Raw genomic sequence first — 27,060 nt, forward strand, 5'->3', positions numbered from 1 at the left:
TTGGCAGTGTGTCTCGCAGGGAGATAGCTTAGGAGCGCAGCGCACTTTTGCCTCCCTTGTCCAGAAAGACGCATTTGCTGCACACTCCAAAAACACTGCTCTTCCTATGGTAATATGTAAGCTGCTGTCTGACGCCCGTTCTCTTCTGCCCACTCTTGCCCAGCTCGTTGTTTTAACGTGCACGTGCCGTCCTGGCATTCAGTGCACAGTGAAAGCAATCGCAAAAGTCCAGCAGCTGCTGACTGCCAAACACAAGGCGCTGGCTATGTTCTTGCTTCTCGACAACTCAACGCAGCCCTTCATTTCTGCAGCTGCCATCGAGTTCTCTGCATCTCGAGCCTTCGGAAACGAGCACGAGTTTCCCAAGAGGGGCTTCATCAGGACGAAGTCAAAACCCAGGAAAATTGTCTCGGAGCACCTTCAATAAAGCATGCCAGCAGTGCATTGAAAAGGCAGGGAGCTTTAGCCACCGTCCTCTATCAGTCGCAAGGCTGTGCACACAATTTCGTCTCTCTGCAGCAACGTTCTTCGCCCTCGTACAAGCTACAGCTCTCTCCGGCTCCCGGAGCAGGAGAAGCGGCTGCTTCGCGCACACAACAGCGGAGCGGCAGCCGTACTCTCCGAAGCGCTGCTTCAGCCGAAAGACGCCGGCCACCGGCGCTTGGCTTCGGACAGCTCCGGAGAGCCGTAGTGTGCATCTGCACTAGACTGCATCATAGCGAAAAGCTTTGGCAGTGTGTCTCGCAGAGAGATAGCTTAGGAGCGCAGCGCACTTATGCCTCCCTTGTCCAAAAACACGATTTTACTGCACACTCCAAAAATAGTGCTCTTTCCTGGGCAATACGTAAGCTGCTATCTAGCGGCCGTGATTTTTCGGCTACTGTTGCTCAGCTAGTTGTTTTAACGTGCACAGGCCGTCCTGGCTTTCAGTGCACAGTGATAGCAATCGCAAAAGTCTAGCAGCTGCTGACTTCCAAACACAAGGCGCTGGCTATGTTCTTGCTTCTCGACAACTCAACGCAGCCCTTCATTTCTGCAGTTGCCATCGAGGTCTCTGCATCTCGGAGCCTCAGAGGACGAGCACGAGTTTCCCAGGAGGGGCTGCATCAGGACGAATTCAAAACTCAGGAAAATTGTCCTGGAACACCTTCCCTAAGGATGCTAGAATGGAATTGAAGAGGCAGGCGAGCGGCCACCACGGTCCTCTAGCAGTCCTTAGGGTGCGCGCAGAAGACCGGTGCTCTGCGGCTTCGTTCTTCGCCCTCGTACAAGCTACCGCTCTCTCCGGCTCCCGGAGCAGGAGAAGCGGCTGCTTCGCGCACACAACAGCGGAGCGGCAGCCGTACGCTCCGAAGCGCTGCTTCAGCCGAAAGACGCCGGCCACCGGCGCTTGGCTTCGGACAGCTCCGGAGAGCCGTAGTGTGCGTCTGCACTAAACTGCATGATAGCGAAAAGCTTTGGCAGTGTGTCTCGCAGGGAGATAGCTTAGGAGCGCAGCGCACTTATGCCTCCATTGTCCAGAAACACGATTTTACTGCACACTCCAAAAACAATGCTCTTTCCAGGGCAATATATAAGCTGATTTCTGACGGCCGTGATCTTTCGATTACTCTTGCTCAGCTAGTTGTTTTAACGTGCACAGGCCGTCCTGGCTTTCAGTGCACAGTGATAGCAATCGCAAAAGTCTAGCAGCTGCTGACTTCCAAACACAAGGCGCTGGCTATGTTCTTGCTTCTCGACAACTCAACGCAGCCCTTCATTTCTGCACTTGCCAACGAGGTCTCTGCACTCGGAGCCTCAGAGGACGCGCACGAGTTTCCCAGGAGGGGCTGCATCAGGACGAATTCAAAACTCAGGAAAATTGTCCTGGAACACCTTCCCTAAGGATGCTAGAATGGAATTGAAGAGGCAGGCGAGCGGCCACCACGGTCCTCTAGCACTCCTTAGGGTGCGCGGAGAAGCCGGGTGCTCTGCGGCTTCGTTCTTCGCCCTCGTACAAGCTACCGCTCTCTCCGGCTCCCGGAGCAGGAGAAGCGGCTGCTTCGCGCACACAACAGCGGAGCGGCAGCCGTACGCTCCGAAGCGCTGCTTCAGCCGAAAGACGCCGGCCACCGGCGCTTGGCTTCGGACAGCTCCGGAGAGCCGTAGTGTGCGTCTGCACTAGACTGCATCCTAGCGAAAAGCTTTGGCAGTGTGTCTCGCAGGGAGATAGCTTAGGAGCGCAGCGCACTTTTGCCTCCCTTGTCCAGAAAGACGCATTTGCTGCACACTCCAAAAACACTGCTCTTCCTATGGTAATATGTAAGCTGCTGTCTGACGCCCGTTCTCTTCTGCCCACTCTTGCCCAGCTCGTTGTTTTAACGTGCACGTGCCGTCCTGGCATTCAGTGCACAGTGAAAGCAATCGCAAAAGTCCAGCAGCTGCTGACTGCCAAACACAAGGCGCTGGCTATGTTCTTGCTTCTCGACAACTCAACGCAGCCCTTCATTTCTGCAGCTGCCATCGAGTTCTCTGCATCTCGAGCCTTCGGAAACGAGCACGAGTTTCCCAAGAGGGGCTTCATCAGGACGAAGTCAAAACCCAGGAAAATTGTCTCGGAGCACCTTCAATAAAGCATGCCAGCAGTGCATTGAAAAGGCAGGGAGCTTTAGCCACCGTCCTCTATCAGTCGCAAGGCTGTGCACACAATTTCGTCTCTCTGCAGCAACGTTCTTCGCCCTCGTACAAGCTACAGCTCTCTCCGGCTCCCGGAGCAGGAGAAGCGGCTGCTTCGCGCACACAACAGCGGAGCGGCAGCCGTACTCTCCGAAGCGCTGCTTCAGCCGAAAGACGCCGGCCACCGGCGCTTGGCTTTGGACAGCTCCGGAGAGCCGTAGTGTGCATCTGCACTAGACTGCATCATAGCGAAAAGCTTTGGCAGTGTGTCTCGCAGAGAGATAGCTTAGGAGCGCAGCGCACTTATGCCTCCGTTGTCCAAAAACACGATTTTACTGCACACTCCAAAAATAGTGCTCTTTCCTGGGCAATACGTAAGCTGCTATCTAGCGGCCGTGATTTTTCGGCTACTGTTGCTCAGCTAGTTGTTTTAACGTGCACAGGCCGTCCTGGCTTTCAGTGCACAGTGATAGCAATCGCAAAAGTCTAGCAGCTGCTGACTTCCAAACACAAGGCGCTGGCTATGTTCTTGCTTCTCGACAACTCAACGCAGCCCTTCATTTCTGCAGTTGCCATCGAGGTCTCTGCATCTCGGAGCCTCAGAGGACGAGCACGAGTTTCCCAGGAGGGGCTGCATCAGGACGAATTCAAAACTCAGGAAAATTGTCCTGGAACACCTTCCCTAAGGATGCTAGAATGGAATTGAAGAGGCAGGCGAGCGGCCACCACGGTCCTCTAGCAGTCCTTAGGGTGCGCGCAGAAGACCGGTGCTCTGCGGCTTCGTTCTTCGCCCTCGTACAAGCTACCGCTCTCTCCGGCTCCCGGAGCAGGAGAAGCGGCTGCTTCGCGCACACAACAGCGGAGCGGCAGCCGTACGCTCCGAAGCGCTGCTTCAGCCGAAAGACGCCGGCCACCGGCGCTTGGCTTCGGACAGCTCCGGAGAGCCGTAGTGTGCGTCTGCACTAAACTGCATGATAGCGAAAAGCTTTGGCAGTGTGTCTCGCAGGGAGATAGCTTAGGAGCGCAGCGCACTTATGCCTCCATTGTCCAGAAACACGATTTTACTGCACACTCCAAAAACAATGCTCTTTCCAGGGCAATATATAAGCTGATTTCTGACGGCCGTGATCTTTCGATTACTCTTGCTCAGCTAGTTGTTTTAACGTGCACAGGCCGTCCTGGCTTTCAGTGCACAGTGATAGCAATCGCAAAAGTCTAGCAGCTGCTGACTTCCAAACACAAGGCGCTGGATATGTTCTTGCTTCTCGACAACTCAAAGCAGCCCTTCATTTCTGCAGTTGCCATCGAGGTCTCTGCACTCGGAGCCTCAGAGGACGCGCACGAGTTTCCCAGGAGGGGCTGCATCAGGACGAATTCAAAACTCAGGAAAATTGTCCTGGAACACCTTCCCTAAGGATGCTAGAATGGAATTGAAGAGGCAGGCGAGCGGCCACCACGGTCCTCTAGCAGTCCTTAGGGTGCGCGGAGAAGCCGGGTGCTCTGCGGCTTCGTTCTTCGCCCTCGTACAAGCTACCGATCTCTCCGGCTCCCGGAGCAGGAGAAGCGGCTGCTTCGCGCACACAACAGCGGAGCGGCAGCCGTACGCTCCGAAGCGCTGCTTCAGCCGAAAGACGCCGGCCACCGGCGCTTGGCTTCGGACAGCTCCGGAGAGCCGTAGTGTGCGTCTGCACTAGACTGCATCCTAGCGAAAAGCTTTGGCAGTGTGTCTCGCAGGGAGATAGCTTAGGAGCGCAGCGCACTTATGCCTCCCTTGTCCAGAAACACGCATTTGCTGCACACTCCAAAAACACTGCTCTTCCTATGGTAATATGTAAGCTGCTGTCTGACGCCCGTTCTCTTCTGCCCACTCTTGCCCAGCTCGTTGTTTTAACGTGCACGTGCCGTCCTGGCTTTCAGTGCACAGTGAAAGCAATCGCAAAAGTCCAGCAGCTGCTGACTGCCAAACACAAGGCGCTGGCTATGTTCTTGCTTCTCGACAACTCAACGCAGCCCTTCATTTCTGCAGCTGCCATCGAGTTCTCTGCATCTCGAGCCTTCGGAAACGAGCACGAGTTTCCCAAGAGGGGCTTCATCAGGACGAAGTCAAAACCCAGGAAAATTGTCTCGGAGCACCTTCAATAAAGCATGCCAGCAGTGCATTGAAAAGGCAGGGAGCTTTAGCCACCGTCCTCTATCAGTCGCAAGGCTGTGCACACAATTTCGTCTCTCTGCAGCAACGTTCTTCGCCCTCGTACAAGCTACAGCTCTCTCCGGCTCCCGGAGCAGGAGAAGCGGCTGCTTCGCGCACACAACAGCGGAGCGGCAGCCGTACGCTCCGAAGCGCTGCTTCAGCCGAAAGACGCCGGCCACCGGCGCTTGGCTTCGGACAGCTCCGGAGAGCCGTAGTGTGCGTCTGCACTAAACTGCATGATAGCGAAAAGCTTTGGCAGTGTGTCTCGCAGGGAGATAGCTTAGGAGCGCAGCGCACTTATGCCTCCCTTGTCCAGAAACACGATTTTACTGCACACTCCAAAAACAATGCTCTTTCCAGGGCAATATATAAGCTGATTTCTGACGGCCGTGATCTTTCGATTACTCTTGCTCAGCTAGTTGTTTTAACGTGCACAGGCCGTCCTGGCTTTCAGTGCACAGTGATAGCAATCGCAAAAGTCTAGCAGCTGCTGACTTCCAAACACAAGGCGCTGGCTATGTTCTTGCTTCTCGACAACTCAAAGCAGCCCTTCATTTCTGCAGTTGCCATCGAGGTCTCTGCACTCGGAGCCTCAGAGGACGCGCACGAGTTTCCCAGGAGGGGCTGCATCAGGACGAATTCAAAACTCAGGAAAATTGTCCTGGAACACCTTCCCTAAGGATGCTAGAATGGAATTGAAGAGGCAGGCGAGCGGCCACCACGGTCCTCTAGCAGTCCTTAGGGTGCGCGCAGAAGACCGGTGCTCTGCGGCTTCGTTCTTCGCCCTCGTACAAGCTACCGCTCTCTCCGGCTCCCGGAGCAGGAGAAGCGGCTGCTTCGCGCACACAACAGCGGAGCGGCAGCCGTACGCTCCGAAGCGCTGCTTCAGCCGAAAGACGCCGGCCACCGGCGCTTGGCTTCGGACAGCTCCGGAGAGCCGTAGTGTGCGTCTGCACTAGACTGCATCCTAGCGAAAAGCTTTGGCAGTGTGTCTCGCAGGGAGATAGCTTAGGAGCGCAGCGCACTTTTGCCTCCCTTGTCCAGAAAGACGCATTTGCTGCACACTCCAAAAACACTGCTCTTCCTATGGTAATATGTAAGCTGCTGTCTGACGCCCGTTCTCTTCTGCCCACTCTTGCCCAGCTCGTTGTTTTAACGTGCACGTGCCGTCCTGGCATTCAGTGCACAGTGAAAGCAATCGCAAAAGTCCAGCAGCTGCTGACTGCCAAACACAAGGCGCTGGCTATGTTCTTGCTTCTCGACAACTCAACGCAGCCCTTCATTTCTGCAGCTGCCATCGAGTTCTCTGCATCTCGAGCCTTCGGAAACGAGCACGAGTTTCCCAAGAGGGGCTTCATCAGGACGAAGTCAAAACCCAGGAAAATTGTCTCGGAGCACCTTCAATAAAGCATGCCAGCAGTGCATTGAAAAGGCAGGGAGCTTTAGCCACCGTCCTCTATCAGTCGCAAGGCTGTGCACACAATTTCGTCTCTCTGCAGCAACGTTCTTCGCCCTCGTACAAGCTACAGCTCTCTCCGGCTCCCGGAGCAGGAGAAGCGGCTGCTTCGCGCACACAACAGCGGAGCGGCAGCCGTACTCTCCGAAGCGCTGCTTCAGCCGAAAGACGCCGGCCACCGGCGCTTGGCTTCGGACAGCTCCGGAGAGCCGTAGTGTGCATCTGCACTAGACTGCATCATAGCGAAAAGCTTTGGCAGTGTGTCTCGCAGAGAGATAGCTTAGGAGCGCAGCGCACTTATGCCTCCCTTGTCCAAAAACACGATTTTACTGCACACTCCAAAAATAGTGCTCTTTCCTGGGCAATACGTAAGCTGCTATCTAGCGGCCGTGATTTTTCGATTACTCTTGCTCAGCTAGTTGTTTTAACGTGCACAGGCCGTCCTGGCTTTCAGTGCACAGTGATAGCAATCGCAAAAGTCCAGCAGCTGCTGACTCCCAAACACAAGGCGCTGGCTATGTTCTTGCTTCTCGACAACTCAACGCAGCTCTTCATTTCTGCAGTTGCCATCGAGGTCTCTGCATGTCGGAGACTCAGAGGACGAGCACGAGTTTCCCAGGAGGGGCTGCATCAGGACGAATTCAAAACTCAGGAAAATTGTCCTGGAACACCTTCCCTAAGGATGCTAGAATGGAATTGAAGAGGCAGGCGAGCGGCCACCACGGTCCTCTAGCAGTCCTTAGGGTGCGCGGAGAAGCCCGGTGCTCTGCGGCTTCGTTCTTCGCCCTCGTACAAGCTACCGATCTCTCCGGCTCCCGGAGCAGGAGAAGCGGCTGCTTCGCGCACACAACAGCGGAGCGGCAGCCGTACGCTCCGAAGCGCTGCTTCAGCCGAAAGACGCCGGCCACCGGCGCTTGGCTTCGGACAGCTCCGGAGAGCCGTAGTGTGCGTCTGCACTAGACTGCATCATAGCGAAAAGCTTTGGCAGTGTGTCTCGCAGGGAGATAGCTTAGGAGCGCAGCGCACTTATGCCTCCCTTGTCCAAAAACACGATTTTACTGCACACTCCAAAAATAGTGCTCTTTCCTGGGCAATACGTAAGCTGCTATCTAGCGGCCGTGATTTTTCGGCTACTGTTGCTCAGCTAGTTGTTTTAACGTGCACAGGCCGTCCTGGCTTTCAGTGCACAGTGATAGCAATCGCAAAAGTCCAGCAGCTGCTGACTCCCAAACACAAGGCGCTGGCTATGTTCTTGCTTCTCGACAACTCAACGCAGCCCTTCATTTCTGCACTTGCCAACGAGGTCTCTGCACTCGGAGCCTCAGAGGACGCGCACGAGTTTCCCAGGAGGGGCTGCATCAGGACGAATTCAAAACTCAGGAAAATTGTCCTGGAACACCTTCCCTAAGGATGCTAGAAAGGAATTGAAGAGGCAGGCGAGCGGCCACCACGGTCCTCTAGCACTCCTTAGGGTGCGCGGAGAAGCCGGGTGCTCTGCGGCTTCGTTCTTCGCCCTCGTACAAGCTACCGCTCTCTCCGCTCCCGGAGCAGGAGAAGCGGCTGCTTCGCGCACACAACAGCGGAGCGGCAGCCCTACGCTCCGAAGCGCTGCTTCAGCCGAAAGACGCCGGCCACCGGCGCTTGGCTTCGGACAGCTCCGGAGAGCCGTAGTGTGCGTCTGCACTAGACTGCATCATAGCGAAAAGCTTTGGCAGTGTGTCTCGCAGGGAGATAGCTTAGGAGCGCAGCGCACTTTTGCCTCCCTTGTCCAGAAACACGCATTTGCTGCACACTCCAAAAACACTGCTCTTCCTATGGTAATATGTAAGCTGCTGTCTGACGCCCGTTCTCTTCTGCCCACTCTTGCCCAGCTCGTTGTTTTAACGTGCACGTGCCGTCCTGGCATTCAGTGCACAGTGAAAGCAATCGCAAAAGTCCAGCAGCTGCTGACTGCCAAACACTAGGCGCTGGCTATGTTCTTGCTTCTCGACAACTCAACGCAGCCCTTCATTTCTGCAGCTGCCATCGAGTTCTCTGCATCTCGAGCCTTCGGAAACGAGCACGAGTTTCCCAAGAGGGGCTTCATCAGGACGAAGTCAAAACCCAGGAAAATTGTCTCGGAGCACCTTCAATAAAGCATGCCAGCAGTGCATTGAAAAGGCAGGGAGCTTTAGCCACCGTCCTCTATCAGTCGCAAGGCTGTGCACACAATTTCGTCTCTCTGCAGCAACGTTCTTCGCCCTCGTACAAGCTACAGCTCTCTCCGGCTCCCGGAGCAGGAGAAGCGGCTGCTTCGCGCACACAACAGCGGAGCGGCAGCCGTACTCTCCGAAGCGCTGCTTCAGCCGAAAGACGCCGGCCACCGGCGCTTGGCTTCGGACAGCTCCGGAGAGCCGTAGTGTGAGTCTGCACTAGACTGCATCATAGCGAAAAGCTTTGGCAGTGTGTCTCGCAGGGAGATAGCTTAGGAGCGCAGCGCACTTATGCCTCCCTTGTCCAAAAACACGATTTTACTGCACACTCCAAAAATAGTGCTCTTTCCTGGGCAATATATAAGCTGCTATCTAGCGGCCGTGACTTTTCGGCTACTCTTGCTCAGCTAGTTGTTTTAACGTGCACGTGCCGTCCTGGCTTTCAGTGCACAGTGATAGCAATCGCAAAAGTCTAGCAGCTGCTGACTTCCAAACACAAGGCGCTGGCTATGTTCTTGCTTCTCGACAACTCAACGCAGCCCTTCATTTCTGCAGTTGCCATCGAGGTCTCTGCATCTCGGAGACTCAGAGGACGAGCACGAGTTTCCCAGGAGGGGCTGCATCAGGACGAATTCAAAACTCAGGAAAATTGTCCTGGAACACCTTCCCTAAGGATGCTAGAATGGAATTGAAGAGGCAGGCGAGCGGCCACCACGGTCCTCTAGCAGTCCTTAGGGTGCGCGCAGAAGGCCGGTGCTCTGCGGCTTCGTTCTTCGCCCTCGTACAAGCTACCGCTCTCTCCGGCTCCCGGAGCAGGAGAAGCGGCTGCTTCGCGCACACAACAGCGGAGCGGCAGCCGTATGCTCCGAAGCGCTGCTTCAGCCGAAAGACGCCGGCCACCGGCGCTTGGCTTCGGACAGCTCCGGAGAGCCGTAGTGTGCGTCTGCACTAGACTGCATCATAGCGAAAAGCTTTGGCAGTGTGTCTCGCAGGGAGATAGCTTAGGAGCGCAGCGCACTTATGCCTCCGTTGTCCAGAAACACGATTTTACTGCACACTCCAAAAACAATGCTCTTTCCTGGGCAATACGTAAGCTGCTATCTAGCGGCCGTGACTTTTCGGCTACTGTTGCTCAGCTAGTTGTTTTAACGTGCACGTGCCGTCCTGGCTTTCAGTGCACAGTGATAGCAATCGCAAAAGTCTAGCAGCTGCTGACTTCCAAACACAAGGCGCTGGCTATGTTCTTGCTTCTCGACAACTCAACGCAGCCCTTCATTTCTGCACTTGCCAACGAGGTCTCTGCACTCGGAGCCTCAGAGGACGCGCACGAGTTTCCCAGGAGGGGCTGCATCAGGACGAATTCAAAACTCAGGAAAATTGTCCTGGAACACCTTCCCTAAGGATGCTAGAATGGAATTGAAGAGGCAGGCGAGCGGCCACCACGGTCCTCTAGCACTCCTTAGGGTGCGCGGAGAAGCCGGGTGCTCTGCGGCTTCGTTCTTCGCCCTCGTACAAGCTACCGCTCTCTCCGGCTCCCGGAGCAGGAGAAGCGGCTGCTTCGCGCACACAACAGCGGAGCGGCAGCCGTACGCTCCGAAGCGCTGCTTCAGCCGAAAGACGCCGGCCACCGGCGCTTGGCTTCAGACAGCTCCGGAGAGCCGTAGTGTGCGTCTGCACTAGACTGCATCCTAGCGAAAAGCTTTGGCAGTGTGTCTCGCAGGGAGATAGCTTAGGAGCGCAGCGCACTTTTGCCTCCCTTGTCCAGAAAGACGCATTTGCTGCACACTCCAAAAACACTGCTCTTCCTATGGTAATATGTAAGCTGCTGTCTGACGCCCGTTCTCTTCTGCCCACTCTTGCCCAGCTCGTTGTTTTAACGTGGACGTGCCGTCCTGGCATTCAGTGCACAGTGAAAGCAATCGCAAAAGTCCAGCAGCTGCTGACTGCCAAACACAAGGCGCTGGCTATGTTCTTGCTTCTCGACAACTCAACGCAGCCCTTCATTTCTGCAGCTGCCATCGAGTTCTCTGCATCTCGAGCCTTCGGAAACGAGCACGAGTTTCCCAAGAGGGGCTTCATCAGGACGAAGTCAAAACCCAGGAAAATTGTCTCGGAGCACCTTCAATAAAGCATGCCAGCAGTGCATTGAAAAGGCAGGGAGCTTTAGCCACCGTCCTCTATCAGTCGCAAGGCTGTGCACACAATTTCGTCTCTCTGCAGCAACGTTCTTCGCCCTCGTACAAGCTACAGCTCTCTCCGGCTCCCGGAGCAGGAGAAGCGGCTGCTTCGCGCACACAACAGCGGAGCGGCAGCCCTACGCTCCGAAGCGCTGCTTCAGCCGAAAGACGCCGGCCACCGGCGCTTGGCTTCGGACAGCTCCGGAGAGCCGTAGTGTGCGTCTGCACTAGACTGCATCATAGCGAAAAGCTTTGGCAGTGTGTCTCGCAGGGAGATAGCTTAGGAGCGCAGCGCACTTATGCCTCCCTTGTCCAAAAACACGATTTTACTGCACACTCCAAAAATAGTGCTCTTTCCTGGGCAATACGTAAGCTGCTATCTAGCGGCCGTGACTTTTCGGCTACTCTTGCTCAGCTAGTTGTTTTAACGTGCACGTGCCGTCCTGGCTTTCAGTGCACAGTGATAGCAATCGCAAAAGTCTAGCAGCTGCTGACTTCCAAACACAAGGCGCTGGCTATGTTCTTGCTTCTCGACAACTCAACGCAGCCCTTCATTTCTGCAGTTGCCATCGAGGTCTCTGCATCTCGGAGACTCAGAGGACGAGCACGAGTTTCCCAGGAGGGGCTGCATCAGGACGAATTCAAAACTCAGGAAAATTGTCCTGGAACACCTTCCCTAAGGATGCTAGAATGGAATTGAAGAGGCAGGTGAGCGGCCACCACGGTCCTCTAGCAGTCCTTAGGGTGCGCGCAGAAGGCCGGTGCTCTGCGGCTTCGTTCTTCGCCCTCGTACAAGCTACCGCTCTCTCCGGCTCCCGGAGCAGGAGAAGCGGCTGCTTCGCGCACACAACAGCGGAGCGGCAGCCGTACTCTCCGAAGCGCTGCTTCAGCCGAAAGACGCCGGCCACCGGCGCTTGGCTTCGGACAGCTCCGGAGAGCCGTAGTGTGCGTCTGCACTAGACTGCATCCTAGCGAAAAGCTCTGGCAGTGTGTCTCGCAGGGAGATAGCTTAGGAGCGCAGCGCACTTATGCCTCCCTTGTCCAGAAACACGATTTTACTGCACACTCCAAAAACAATGCTCTTTCCAGGGCAATATATAAGCTGATTTCTGACGGCCGTGATCTTTCGATTACTCTTGCTCAGCTAGTTGTTTTAACGTGCACAGGCCGTCCTGGCTTTCAGTGCACAGTGATAGCAATCGCAAAAGTCTAGCAGCTGCTGACTTCCAAACACAAGGCGCTGGCTATGTTCTTGCTTCTCGACAACTCAACGCAGCCCTTCATTTCTGCACTTGCCAACGAGGTCTCTGCACTCGGAGCCTCAGAGGACGCGCACGAGTTTCCCAGGAGGGGCTGCATCAGGACGAATTCAAAACTCAGGAAAATTGTCCTGGAACACCTTCCCTAAGGATGCTAGAATGGAATTGAAGAGGCAGGCGAGCGGCCACCACGGTCCTCTAGCAGTCCTTAGGGTGCGCGGAGAAGCCGGGTGCTCTGCGGCTTCGTTCTTCGCCCTCGTACAAGCTACCGCTCTCTCCGGCTCCCGGAGCAGGAGAAGCGGCTGCTTCGCGCACACAACAGCGGAGCGGCAGCCGTACGCTCCGAAGCGCTGCTTCAGCCGAAAGACGCCGGCCACCGGCGCTTGGCTTCGGACAGCTCCGGAGAGCCGTAGTGTGCGTCTGCACTAGACTGCATCCTAGCGAAAAGCTTTGGCAGTGTGTCTCGCAGGGAGATAGCTTAGGAGCGCAGCGCACTTTTGCCTCCCTTGTCCAGAAAGACGCATTTGCTGCACACTCCAAAAACACTGCTCTTCCTATGGTAATATGTAAGCTGCTGTCTGACGCCCGTTCTCTTCTGCCCACTCTTGCCCAGCTCGTTGTTTTAACGTGGACGTGCCGTCCTGGCATTCAGTGCACAGTGAAAGCAATCGCAAAAGTCCAGCAGCTGCTGACTGCCAAACACAAGGCGCTGGCTATGTTCTTGCTTCTCGACAACTCAACGCAGCCCTTCATTTCTGCAGCTGCCATCGAGTTCTCTGCATCTCGAGCCTTCGGAAACGAGCACGAGTTTCCCAAGAGGGGCTTCATCAGGACGAAGTCAAAACCCAGGAAAATTGTCTCGGAGCACCTTCAATAAAGCATGCCAGCAGTGCATTGAAAAGGCAGGGAGCTTTAGCCACCGTCCTCTATCAGTCGCAAGGCTGTGCACACAATTTCGTCTCTCTGCAGCAACGTTCTTCGCCCTCGTACAAGCTACAGCTCTCTCCGGCTCCCGGAGCAGGAGAAGCGGCTGCTTCGCGCACACAACAGCGGAGCGGCAGCCGTACTCTCCGAAGCGCTGCTTCAGCCGAAAGACGCCGGCCACCGGCGCTTGGCTTCGGACAGCTCCGGAGAGCCGTAGTGTGCATCTGCACTAGACTGCATCATAGCGAAAAGCTTTGGCAGTGTGTCTCGCAGAGAGATAGCTTAGGAGCGCAGCGCACTTATGCCTCCCTTGTCCAAAAACACGATTTTACTGCACACTCCAAAAATAGTGCTCTTTCCTGGGCAATACGTAAGCTGCTATCTAGCGGCCGTGATTTTTCGGCTACTCTTGCTCAGCTAGTTGTTTTAACGTGCACAGGCCGTCCTGGCTTTCAGTGCACAGTGATAGCAATCGCAAAAGTCCAGCAGCTGCTGACTCCCAAACACAAGGCGCTGGCTATGTTCTTGCTTCTCGACAACTCAACGCAGCTCTTCATTTCTGCAGTTGCCATCGAGGTCTCTGCATGTCGGAGACTCAGAGGACGAGCACGAGTTTCCCAGGAGGGGCTGCATCAGGACGAATTCAAAACTCAGGAAAATTGTCCTGGAACACCTTCCCTAAGGATGCTAGAATGGAATTGAAGAGGCAGGCGAGCGGCCACCACGGTCCTCTAGCAGTCCTTAGGGTGCGCGGAGAAGGCCGGTGCTCTGCGGCTTCGTTCTTCGCCCTCGTACAAGCTACCGCTCTCTCCGGCTCCCGGAGCAGGAGAAGCGGCTGCTTCGCGCACACAACAGCGGAGCGGCAGCCGTACGCTCCGAAGCGCTGCTTCAGCCGAAAGACGCCGGCCACCGGCGCTTGGCTTCGGACAGCTCCGGAGAGCCGTAGTGTGCGTCTGCACTAGACTGCATGATAGCGAAAAGCTTTGGCAGTGTGTCTCGCAGGGAGATAGCTTAGGAGCGCAGCGCACTTATGCCTCCCTTGTCCAGAAACACGATTTTACTGCACACTCCAAAAACAATGCTCTTTCCAGGGCAATATATAAGCTGATTTCTGACGGCCGTGATCTTTCGATTACTCTTGCTCAGCTAGTTGTTTTAACGTGCACAGGCCGTCCTGGCTTTCAGTGCACAGTGATAGCAATCGCAAAAGTCTAGCAGCTGCTGACTTCCAAACACAAGGCGCTGGCTATGTTCTTGCTTCTCGACAACTCAACGCAGCCCTTCATTTCTGCACTTGCCAACGAGGTCTCTGCACTCGGAGCCTCAGAGGACGCGCACGAGTTTCCCAGGAGGGGCTGCATCAGGACGAATTCAAAACTCAGGAAAATTGTCCTGGAACACCTTCCCTAAGGATGCTAGAATGGAATTGAAGAGGCAGGCGAGCGGCCACCACGGTCCTCTAGCAGTCCTTAGGGTGCGCGGAGAAGCCGGGTGCTCTGCGGCTTCGTTCTTCGCCCTCGTACAAGCTACAGCTCTCTCCGGCTCCCGGAGCAGGAGAAGCGGCTGCTTCGCGCACACAACAGCGGAGCGGCAGCCGTACGCTCCGAAGCGCTGCTTCAGCCGAAAGACGCCGGCCACCGGCGCTTGGCTTCGGACAGCTCCGGAGAGCCGTAGTGTGCGTCTGCACTAGACTGCATCATAGCGAAAAGCTTTGGCAGTGTGTCTCGCAGGGAGATAGCTTAGGAGCGCAGCGCACTTATGCCTCCCTTGTCCAAAAACACGATTTTACTGCACACTCCAAAAATAGTGCTCTTTCCTGGGCAATACGTAAGCTGCTATCTAGCGGCCGTGACTTTTCGGCTACTCTTGCTCAGCTAGTTGTTTTAACGTGCACGTGCCGTCCTGGCTTTCAGTGCACAGTGATAGCAATCGCAAAAGTCTAGCAGCTGCTGACTTCCAAACACAAGGCGCTGGCTATGTTCTTGCTTCTCGACAACTCAACGCAGCCCTTCATTTCTGCACTTGCCATCGAGGTCTCTGCATCTCGGAGACTCAGAGGACGAGCACGAGTTTCCCAGGAGGGGCTGCATCAGGACGAATTCAAAACTCAGGAAAATTGTCCTGGAACACCTTCCCTAAGGATGCTAGAATGGAATTGAAGAGGCAGGCGAGCGGCCACCACGGTCCTCTAGCAGTCCTTAGGGTGCGCGCAGAAGACCGGTGCTCTGCGGCTTCGTTCTTCGCCCTCGTACAAGCTACCGCTCTCTCCGGCTCCCGGAGCAGGAGAAGCGGCTGCTTCGCGCACACAACAGCGGAGCGGCAGCCGTACTCTCCGAAGCGCTGCTTCAGCCGAAAGACGCCGGCCACCGGCGCTTGGCTTCGGACAGCTCCGGAGAGCCGTAGTGTGCGTCTGCACTAGACTGCATCCTAGCGAAAAGCTTTGGCAGTGTGTCTCGCAGGGAGATAGCTTAGGAGCGCAGCGCACTTATGCCTCCCTTGTCCAGAAACACGATTTTACTGCACACTCCAAAAACAATGCTCTTTCCAGGGCAATATATAAGCTGATTTCTGACGGCCGTGATCTTTCGATTACTCTTGCTCAGCTAGTTGTTTTAACGTGCACAGGCCGTCCTGGCTTTCAGTGCACAGTGATAGCAATCGCAAAAGTCTAGCAGCTGCTGACTTCCAAACACAAGGCGCTGGCTATGTTCTTGCTTCTCGACAACTCAACGCAGCCCTTCATTTCTGCACTTGCCAACGAGGTCTCTGCACTCGGAGCCTCAGAGGACGCGCACGAGTTTCCCAGGAGGGGCTGCATCAGGACGAATTCAAAACTCAGGAAAATTGTCCTGGAACACCTTCCCTAAGGATGCTAGAATGGAATTGAAGAGGCAGGCGAGCGGCCACCACGGTCCTCTAGCAGTCCTTAGGGTGCGCGGAGAAGCCGGGTGCTCTGCGGCTTCGTTCTTCGCCCTCGTACAAGCTACCGCTCTCTCCGGCTCCCGGAGCAGGAGAAGCGGCTGCTTCGCGCACACAACAGCGGAGCGGCAGCCGTACGCTCCGAAGCGCTGCTTCAGCCGAAAGACGCCGGCCACCGGCGCTTGGCTTCGGACAGCTCCGGAGAGCCGTAGTGTGCGTCTGCACTAGACTGCATCCTAGCGAAAAGCTTTGGCAGTGTGTCTCGCAGGGAGATAGCTTAGGAGCGCAGCGCACTTTTGCCTCCCTTGTCCAGAAAGACGCATTTGCTGCACACTCCAAAAACACTGCTCTTCCTATGGTAATATGTAAGCTGCTGTCTGACGCCCGTTCTCTTCTGCCCACTCTTGCCCAGCTCGTTGTTTTAACGTGGACGTGCCGTCCTGGCATTCAGTGCACAGTGAAAGCAATCGCAAAAGTCCAGCAGCTGCTGACTGCCAAACACAAGGCGCTGGCTATGTTCTTGCTTCTCGACAACTCAACGCAGCCCTTCATTTCTGCAGCTGCCATCGAGTTCTCTGCATCTCGAGCCTTCGGAAACGAGCACGAGTTTCCCAAGAGGGGCTTCATCAGGACGAAGTCAAAACCCAGGAAAATTGTCTCGGAGCACCTTCAATAAAGCATGCCAGCAGTGCATTGAAAAGGCAGGGAGCTTTAGCCACCGTCCTCTATCAGTCGCAAGGCTGTGCACACAATTTCGTCTCTCTGCAGCAACGTTCTTCGCCCTCGTACAAGCTACCGCTCTCTCCGGCTCCCGGAGCAGGAGAAGCGGCTGCTTCGCGCATACAACAGCGGAGCGGCAGCCGTACTCTCCGAAGCGCTGCTTCAGCCGAAAGACGCCGGCCACCGGCGCTTGGCTTCGGACAGCTCCGGAGAGCCGTAGTGTGCATCTGCACTAGACTGCATCATAGCGAAAAGCTTTGGCAGTGTGTCTCGCAGAGAGATAGCTTAGGAGCGCAGCGCACTTATGCCTCCCTTGTCCAAAAACACGATTTTACTGCACACTCCAAAAATAGTGCTCTTTCCTGGGCAATACGTAAGCTGCTATCTAGCGGCCGTGATTTTTCGGCTACTCTTGCTCAGCTAGTTGTTTTAACGTGCACAGGCCGTCCTGGCTTTCAGTGCACAGTGATAGCAATCGCAAAAGTCCAGCAGCTGCTGACTCCCAAACACAAGGCGCTGGCTATGTTCTTGCTTCTCGACAACTCAACGCAGCTCTTCATTTCTGCAGTTGCCATCGAGGTCTCTGCATGTCGGAGACTCAGAGGACGAGCACGAGTTTCCCAGGAGGGGCTGCATCAGGACGAATTCAAAACTCAGGAAAATTGTCCTGGAACACCTTCCCTAAGGATGCTAGAATGGAATTGAAGAGGCAGGCGAGCGGCCACCACGGTCCTCTAGCAGTCCTTAGGGTGCGCGCAGAAGGCCGGTGCTCTGCGGCTTCGTTCTTCGCCCTCGTACAAGCTACCGCTCTCTCCGGCTCCCGGAGCAGGAGAAGCGGCTGCTTCGCGCACACAACAGCGGAGCGGCAGCCGTACGCTCCGAAGCGCTGCTTCAGCCGAAAGACGCCGGCCACCGGCGCTTGGCTTCGGACAGCTCCGGAGAGCCGTAGTGTGCGTCTGCACTAAACTGCATGATAGCGAAAAGCTTTGGCAGTGTGTCTCGCAGGGAGATAGCTTAGGAGCGCAGCGCACTTATGCCTCCCTTGTCCAGAAACACGATTTTACTGCACACTCCAAAAACAATGCTCTTTCCAGGGCAATATATAAGCTGATTTCTGACGGCCGTGATCTTTCGATTACTCTTGCTCAGCTAGTTGTTTTAACGTGCACAGGCCGTCCTGGCTTTCAGTGCACAGTGATAGCAATCGCAAAAGTCTAGCAGCTGCTGACTTCCAAACACAAGGCGCTGGCTATGTTCTTGCTTCTCGACAACTCAACGCAGCCCTTCATTTCTGCACTTGCCAACGAGGTCTCTGCACTCGGAGCCTCAGAGGACGCGCACGAGTTTCCCAGGAGGGGCTGCATCAGGACGAATTCAAAACTCAGGAAAATTGTCCTGGAACACCTTCCCTAAGGATGCTAGAATGGAATTGAAGAGGCAGGCGAGCGGCCACCACGGTCCTCTAGCAGTCCTTAGGGTGCGCGGAGAAGCCGGGTGCTCTGCGGCTTCGTTCTTCGCCCTTGTACAAGCTACCGCTCTCTCCGGCTCCCGGAGCAGGAGAAGCGGCTGCTTCGCGCACACAACAGCGGAGCGGCAGCCGTACGCTCCGAAGCGCTGCTTCAGCCGAAAGACGCCGGCCACCGGCGCTTGGCTTCGGACAGCTCCGGAGAGCCGTAGTGTGCGTCTGCACTAGACTGCATCCTAGCGAAAAGCTTTGGCAGTGTGTCTCGCAGGGAGATAGCTTAGGAGCGCAGCGCACTTTTGCCTCCCTTGTCCAGAAACACGCATTTGCTGCACACTCCAAAAACACTGCTCTTCCTATGGTAATATGTAAGCTGCTGTCTGACGCCCGTTCTCTTCTGCCCACTCTTGCCCAGCTCGTTGTTTTAACGTGCACGTGCCGTCCTGGCATTCAGTGCACAGTGAAAGCAATCGCAAAAGTCCAGCAGCTGCTGACTGCCAAACACAAGGCGCTGGCTATGTTCTTGCTTCTCGACAACTCAACGCAGCCCTTCATTTCTGCAGCTGCCATCGAGTTCTCTGCATCTCGAGCCTTCGGAAACGAGCACGAGTTTCCCAAGAGGGGCTTCATCAGGACGAAGTCAAAACCCAGGAAAATTGTCTCGGAGCACCTTCAATAAAGCATGCCAGCAGTGCATTGAAAAGGCAGGGAGCTTTAGCCACCGTCCTCTATCAGTCGCAAGGCTGTGCACACAATTTCGTCTCTCTGCAGCAACGTTCTTCGCCCTCGTACAAGCTACAGCTCTCTCCGGCTCCCGGAGCAGGAGAAGCGGCTGCTTCGCGCACACAACAGCGGAGCGGCAGCCGTACTCTCCGAAGCGCTGCTTCAGCCGAAAGACGCCGGCCACCGGCGCTTGGCTTCGGACAGCTCCGGAGAGCCGTAGTGTGCGTCTGCACTAGACTGCATCATAGCGAAAAGCTTTGGCAGTGTGTCTCGCAGGGAGATAGCTTAGGAGCGCAGCGCACTTATGCCTCCCTTGTCCAAAAACACGATTTTACTGCACACTCCAAAAATAGTGCTCTTTCCTGGGCAATACGTAAGCTGCTATCTAGCGGCCGTGATTTTTCGGCTACTGTTGCTCAGCTAGTTGTTTTAACGTGCACAGGCCGTCCTGGCTTTCAGTGCACAGTGATAGCAATCGCAAAAGTCCAGCAGCTGCTGACTCCCAAACACAAGGCGCTGGCTATGTTCTTGCTTCTCGACAACTCAACGCAGCCCTTCATTTCTGCACTTGCCAACGAGGTCTCTGCACTCGGAGCCTCAGAGGACGCGCACGAGTTTCCCAGGAGGGGCTGCATCAGGACGAATTCAAAACTCAGGAAAATTGTCCTGGAACACCTTCCCTAAGGATGCTAGAAAGGAATTGAAGAGGCAGGCGAGCGGCCACCACGGTCCTCTAGCACTCCTTAGGGTGCGCGGAGAAGCCGGGTGCTCTGCGGCTTCGTTCTTCGCCCTCGTACAAGCTACCGCTCTCTCCGCACCCGGAGCAGGAGAAGCGGCTGCTTCGCGCACACAACAGCGGAGCGGCAGCCCTACGCTCCGAAGCGCTGCTTCAGCCGAAAGACGCCGGCCACCGGCGCTTGGCTTCGGACAGCTCCGGAGAGCCGTAGTGTGCGTCTGCACTAGACTGCATCATAGCGAAAAGCTTTGGCAGTGTGTCTCGCAGGGAGATAGCTTAGGAGCGCAGCGCACTTTTGCCTCCCTTGTCCAGAAACACGCATTTGCTGCACACTCCAAAAACACTGCTCTTCCTATGGTAATATGTAAGCTGCTGTCTGACGCCCGTTCTCTTCTGCCCACTCTTGCCCAGCTCGTTGTTTTAACGTGCACGTGCCGTCCTGGCATTCAGTGCACAGTGAAAGCAATCGCAAAAGTCCAGCAGCTGCTGACTGCCAAACACAAGGCGCTGGCTATGTTCTTGCTTCTCGACAACTCAACGCAGCCCTTCATTTCTGCAGCTGCCATCGAGTTCTCTGCATCTCGAGCCTTCGGAAACGAGCACGAGTTTCCCAAGAGGGGCTTCATCAGGACGAAGTCAAAACCCAGGAAAATTGTCTCGGAGCACCTTCAATAAAGCATGCCAGCAGTGCATTGAAAAGGCAGGGAGCTTTAGCCACCGTCCTCTATCAGTCGCAAGGCTGTGCACACAATTTCGTCTCTCTGCAGCAACGTTCTTCGCCCTCGTACAAGCTACAGCTCTCTCCGGCTCCCGGAGCAGGAGAAGCGGCTGCTTCGCGCACACAACAGCGGAGCGGCAGCCCTACGCTCCGAAGCGCTGCTTCAGCCGAAAGACGCCGGCCACCGGCGCTTGGCTTCGGACAGCTCCGGAGAGCCGTAGTGTGCGTCTGCACTAGACTGCATCATAGCGAAAAGCTTTGGCAGTGTGTCTCGCAGGGAGATAGCTTAGGAGCGCAGCGCACTTATGCCTCCCTTGTCCAAAAACACGATTTTACTGCACACTCCAAAAATAGTGCTCTTTCCTGGGCAATACGTAAGCTGCTATCTAGCGGCCGTGACTTTTCGGCTACTCTTGCTCAGCTAGTTGTTTTAACGTGCACGTGCCGTCCTGGCTTTCAGTGCACAGTGATAGCAATCGCAAAAGTCTAGCAGCTGCTGACTTCCAAACACAAGGCGCTGGCTATGTTCTTGCTTCTCGACAACTCAACGCAGCCCTTCATTTCTGCAGTTGCCATCGAGGTCTCTGCATGTGGGAGCCACAGAGGACGAGCACGAGTTTCCCAGGAGGGGCTGCATCAGGACGAATTCAAAACTCAGGAAAATTGTCCTGGAACACCTTCCCTAAGGATGCTAGAATGGAATTGAAGAGGCAGGCGAGCGGCCACCACGGTCCTCTAGCAGTCCTTAGGGTGCGCGCAGAAGGCCGGTGCTCTGCGGCTTCGTTCTTCGCCCTCGTACAAGCTACCGCTCTCTCCGGCTCCCGGAGCAGGAGAAGCGGCTGCTTCGCGCACACAACAGCGGAGCGGCAGCCGTACGCTCCGAAGCGCTGCTTCAGCCGAAAGACGCCGGCCACCGGCGCTTGGCTTCGGACAGCTCCGGAGAGCCGTAGTGTGCGTCTGCACTAAACTGCATGATAGCGAAAAGCTTTGGCAGTGTGTCTCGCAGGGAGATAGCTTAGGAGCGCAGCGCACTTATGCCTCCCTTGTCCAGAAACACGATTTTACTGCACACTCCAAAAACAATGCTCTTTCCAGGGCAATATAGAAGCTGATTTCTGACGGCCGTGATCTTTCGATTACTCTTGCTCAGCTAGTTGTTTTAACGTGCACAGGCCGTCCTGGCTTTCAGTGCACAGTGATAGCAATCGCAAAAGTCTAGCAGCTGCTGACTTCCAAACACAAGGCGCTGGCTATGTTCTTGCTTCTCGACAACTCAACGCAGCCCTTCATTTCTGCACTTGCCAACGAGGTCTCTGCACTCGGAGCCTCAGAGGACGCGCACGAGTTTCCCAGGAGGGGCTGCATCAGGACGAATTCAAAACTCAGGAAAATTGTCCTGGAACACCTTCCCTAAGGATGCTAGAATGGAATTGAAGAGGCAGGCGAGCGGCCACCACGGTCCTCTAGCAGTCCTTAGGGTGCGCGGAGAAGCCGGGTGCTCTGCGGCTTCGTTCTTCGCCCTCGTACAAGCTACAGCTCTCTCCGGCTCCCGGAGCAGGAGAAGCGGCTGCTTCGCGCACACAACAGCGGAGCGGCAGCCGTACGCTCCGAAGCGCTGCTTCAGCCGAAAGACGCCGGCCACCGGCGCTTGGCTTCGGACAGCTCCGGAGAGCCGTAGTGTGCGTCTGCACTAGACTGCATCCTAGCGAAAAGCTTTGGCAGTGTGTCTCGCAGGGAGATAGCTTAGGAGCGCAGCGCACTTTTGCCTCCCTTGTCCAGAAAGACGCATTTGCTGCACACTCCAAAAACACTGCTCTTCCTATGGTAATATGTAAGCTGCTGTCTGACGCCCGTTCTCTTCTGCCCACTCTTGCCCAGCTCGTTGTTTTAACGTGGACGTGCCGTCCTGGCTTTCAGTGCACAGTGAAAGCAATCGCAAAAGTCCAGCAGCTGCTGACTGCCAAACACAAGGTGCTGGCTATGTTCTTGCTTCTCGACAACTCAACGCAGCCCTTCATTTCTGCAGCTGCCATCGAGTTCTCTGCATCTCGAGCCTTCGGAAACGAGCACGAGTTTCCCAAGAGGGGCTTCATCAGGACGAAGTCAAAACCCAGGAAAATTGTCTCGGAGCACCTTCAATAAAGCATGCCAGCAGTGCATTGAAAAGGCAGGGAGCTTTAGCCACCGTCCTCTATCAGTCGCAAGGCTGTGCACACAATTTCGTCTCTCTGCAGCAACGTTCTTCGCCCTCGTACAAGCTACAGCTCTCTCCGGCTCCCGGAGCAGGAGAAGCGGCTGCTTCGCGCACACAACAGCGGAGCGGCAGCCGTACTCTCCGAAGCGCTGCTTCAGCCGAAAGACGCCGGCCACCGGCGCTTGGCTTCGGACAGCTCCGGAGAGCCGTAGTGTGCATCTGCACTAGACTGCATCATAGCGAAAAGCTTTGGCAGTGTGTCTCGCAGAGAGATAGCTTAGGAGCGCAGCGCACTTATGCCTCCCTTGTCCAAAAACACGATTTTACTGCACACTCCAAAAATAGTGCTCTTTCCTGGGCAATACGTAAGCTGCTATCTAGCGGCCGTGATTTTTCGGCTACTGTTGCTCAGCTAGTTGTTTTAACGTGCACAGGCCGTCCTGGCTTTCAGTGCACAGTGATAGCAATCGCAAAAGTCCAGCAGCTGCTGACTCCCAAACACAAGGCGCTGGCTATGTTCTTGCTTCTCGACAACTCAACGCAGCTCTTCATTTCTGCAGTTGCCATCGAGGTCTCTGCATGTCGGAGACTCAGAGGACGAGCACGAGTTTCCCAGGAGGGGCTGCATCAGGACGAATTCAAAACTCAGGAAAATTGTCCTGGAACACCTTCCCTAAGGATGCTAGAATGGAATTGAAGAGGCAGGCGAGCGGCCACCACGGTCCTCTAGCAGTCCTTAGGGTGCGCGCAGAAGGCCGGTGCTCTGCGGCTTCGTTCTTCGCCCTCGTACAAGCTACCGCTCTCTCCGGCTCCCGGAGCAGGAGAAGCGGCTGCTTCGCGCACACAACAGCGGAGCGGCAGCCGTACGCTCCGAAGCGCTGCTTCAGCCGAAAGACGCCGGCCACCGGCGCTTGGCTTCGGACAGCTCCGGAGAGCCGTAGTGTGCGTCTGCACTAGACTGCATGATAGCGAAAAGCTTTGGCAGTGTGTCTCGCAGGGAGATAGCTTAGGAGCGCAGCGCACTTATGCCTCCCTTGTCCAGAAACACGATTTTACTGCACACTCCAAAAACAATGCTCTTTCCAGGGCAATATATAAGCTGATTTCTGACGGCCGTGATCTTTCGATTACTCTTGCTCAGCTAGTTGTTTTAACGTGCACAGGCCGTCCTGGCTTTCAGTGCACAGTGATAGCAATCGCAAAAGTCTAGCAGCTGCTGACTTCCAAACACAAGGCGCTGGCTATGTTCTTGCTTCTCGACAACTCAACGCAGCCCTTCATTTCTGCACTTGCCAACGAGGTCTCTGCACTCGGAGCCTCAGAGGACGCGCACGAGTTTCCCAGGAGGGGCTGCATCAGGACGAATTCAAAACTCAGGAAAATTGTCCTGGAACACCTTCCCTAAGGATGCTAGAATGGAATTGAAGAGGCAGGCGAGCGGCCACCACGGTCCTCTAGCAGTCCTTAGGGTGCGCGGAGAAGCCGGGTGCTCTGCGGCTTCGTTCTTCGCCCTCGTACAAGCTACAGCTCTCTCCGGCTCCCGGAGCAGGAGAAGCGGCTGCTTCGCGCACACAACAGCGGAGCGGCAGCCGTACGCTCCGAAGCGCTGCTTCAGCCGAAAGACGCCGGCCACCGGCGCTTGGCTTCGGACAGCTCCGGAGAGCCGTAGTGTGCGTCTGCACTAGACTGCATCCTAGCGAAAAGCTTTGGCAGTGTGTCTCGCAGGGAGATAGCTTAGGAGCGCAGCGCACTTTTGCCTCCCTTGTCCAGAAAGACGCATTTGCTGCACACTCCAAAAACACTGCTCTTCCTATGGTAATATGTAAGCTGCTGTCTGACGCCCGTTCTCTTCTGCCCACTCTTTCCCAGCTCGTTGTTTTAACGTGGACGTGCCGTCCTGGCTTTCAGTGCACAGTGAAAGCAATCGCAAAAGTCCAGCAGCTGCTGACTGCCAAACACAAGGCGCTGGCTATGTTCTTGCTTCTCGACAACTCAACGCAGCCCTTCATTTCTGCAGCTGCCATCGAGTTCTCTGCATCTCGAGCCTTCGGAAACGAGCACGAGTTTCCCAAGAGGGGCTTCATCAGGACGAAGTCAAAACCCAGGAAAATTGTCTCGGAGCACCTTCAATAAAGCATGCCAGCAGTGCATTGAAAAGGCAGGGAGCTTTAGCCACCGTCCTCTATCAGTCGCAAGGCTGTGCACACAATTTCGTCTCTCTGCAGCAACGTTCTTCGCCCTCGTACAAGCTACAGCTCTCTCCGGCTCCCGGAGCAGGAGAAGCGGCTGCTTCGCGCACACAACAGCGGAGCGGCAGCCGTACTCTCCGAAGCGCTGCTTCAGCCGAAAGACGCCGGCCACCGGCGCTTGGCTTCGGACAGCTCCGGAGAGCCGTAGTGTGCATCTGCACTAGACTGCATCATAGCGAAAAGCTTTGGCAGTGTGTCTCGCAGAGAGATAGCTTAGGAGCGCAGCGCACTTATGCCTCCCTTGTCCAAAAACACGATTTTACTGCACACTCCAAAAATAGTGCTCTTTCCTGGGCAATACGTAAGCTGCTATCTAGCGGCCGTGATTTTTCGGCTACTGTTGCTCAGCTAGTTGTTTTAACGTGCACAGGCCGTCCTGGCTTTCAGTGCACAGTGATAGCAATCGCAAAAGTCCAGCAGCTGCTGACTCCCAAACACAAGGCGCTGGCTATGTTCTTGCTTCTCGACAACTCAACGCAGCTCTTCATTTCTGCAGTTGCCATCGAGGTCTCTGCATGTCGGAGACTCAGAGGACGAGCACGAGTTTCCCAGGAGGGGCTGCATCAGGACGAATTCAAAACTCAGGAAAATTGTCCTGGAACACCTTCCCTAAGGATGCTAGAATGGAATTGAAGAGGCAGGCGAGCGGCCACCACGGTCCTCTAGCAGTCCTTAGGGTGCGCGCAGAAGGCCGGTGCTCTGCGGCTTCGTTCTTCGCCCTCGTACAAGCTACCGCTCTCTCCGGCTCCCGGAGCAGGAGAAGCGGCTGCTTCGCGCACACAACAGCGGAGCGGCAGCCGTACGCTCCGAAGTGCTGCTTCAGCCGAAAGACGCCGGCCACCGGCGCTTGGCTTCGGACAGCTCCGGAGAGCCGTAGTGTGCGTCTGCACTAGACTGCATGATAGCGAAAAGCTTTGGCAGTGTGTCTCGCAGGGAGATAGCTTAGGAGCGCAGCGCACTTATGCCTCCCTTGTCCAGAAACACGATTTTACTGCACACTCCAAAAACAATGCTCTTTCCAGGGCAATATATAAGCTGATTTCTGACGGCCGTGATCTTTCGATTACTCTTGCTCAGCTAGTTGTTTTAACGTGCACAGGCCGTCCTGGCTTTCAGTGCACAGTGATAGCAATCGCAAAAGTCTAGCAGCTGCTGACTTCCAAACACAAGGCGCTGGCTATGTTCTTGCTTCTCGACAACTCAACGCAGCCCTTCATTTCTGCACTTGCCAACGAGGTCTCTGCACTCGGAGCCTCAGAGGACGCGCACGAGTTTCCCAGGAGGGGCTGCATCAGGACGAATTCAAAACTCAGGAAAATTGTCCTGGAACACCTTCCCTAAGGATGCTAGAATGGAATTGAAGAGGCAGGCGAGCGGCCACCACGGTCCTCTAGCAGTCCTTAGGGTGCGCGGAGAAGCCGGGTGCTCTGCGGCTTCGTTCTTCGCCCTCGTACAAGCTACAGCTCTCTCCGGCTCCCGGAGCAGGAGAAGCGGCTGCTTCGCGCACACAACAGCGGAGCGGCAGCCGTACGCTCCGAAGCGCTGCTTCAGCCGAAAGACGCCGGCCACCGGCGCTTGGCTTCGGACAGCTCCGGAGAGCCGTAGTGTGCGTCTGCACTAGACTGCATCCTAGCGAAAAGCTTTGGCAGTGTGTCTCGCAGGGAGATAGCTTAGGAGCGCAGCGCACTTTTGCCTCCCTTGTCCAGAAACACGCATTTGCTGCACACTCCAAAAACACTGCTCTTCCTATGGTAATATGTAAGCTGCTGTCTGACGCCCGTTCTCTTCTGCCCACTCTTGCCCAGCTCGTTGTTTTAACGTGCACGTGCCGTCCTGGCATTCAGTGCACAGTGAAAGCAATCGCAAAAGTCCAGCAGCTGCTGACTGCCAAACACAAGGCGCTGGCTATGTTCTTGCTTCTCGACAACTCAACGCAGCCCTTCATTTCTGCAGCTGCCATCGAGTTCTCTGCATCTCGAGCCTTCGGAAACGAGCACGAGTTTCCCAAGAGGGGCTTCATCAGGACGAAGTCAAAACCCAGGAAAATTGTCTCGGAGCACCTTCAATAAAGCATGCCAGCAGTGCATTGAAAAGGCAGGGAGCTTTAGCCACCGTCCTCTATCAGTCGCAAGGCTGTGCACACAATTTCGTCTCTCTGCAGCAACGTTCTTCGCCCTCGTACAAGCTACAGCTCTCTCCGGCTCCCGGAGCAGGAGAAGAGGCTGCTTCGCGCACACAACAGCGGAGCGGCAGCCGTACTCTCCGAAGCGCTGCTTCAGCCGAAAGACGCCGGCCACCGGCGCTTGGCTTCGGACAGCTCCGGAGAGCCGTAGTGTGCGTCTGCACTAGACTGCATCATAGCGAAAAGCTTTGGCAGTGTGTCTCGCAGGGAGATAGCTTAGGAGCGCAGCGCACTTATGCCTCCCTTGTCCAAAAACACGATTTTACTGCACACTCCAAAAATAGTGCTCTTTCCTGGGCAATA

Source organism: Lonchura striata, chromosome 24 (genome assembly GCF_046129695.1).
Source record: "Lonchura striata isolate bLonStr1 chromosome 24, bLonStr1.mat, whole genome shotgun sequence".
Lineage (NCBI taxonomy): Eukaryota > Metazoa > Chordata > Aves > Passeriformes > Estrildidae > Lonchura > Lonchura striata.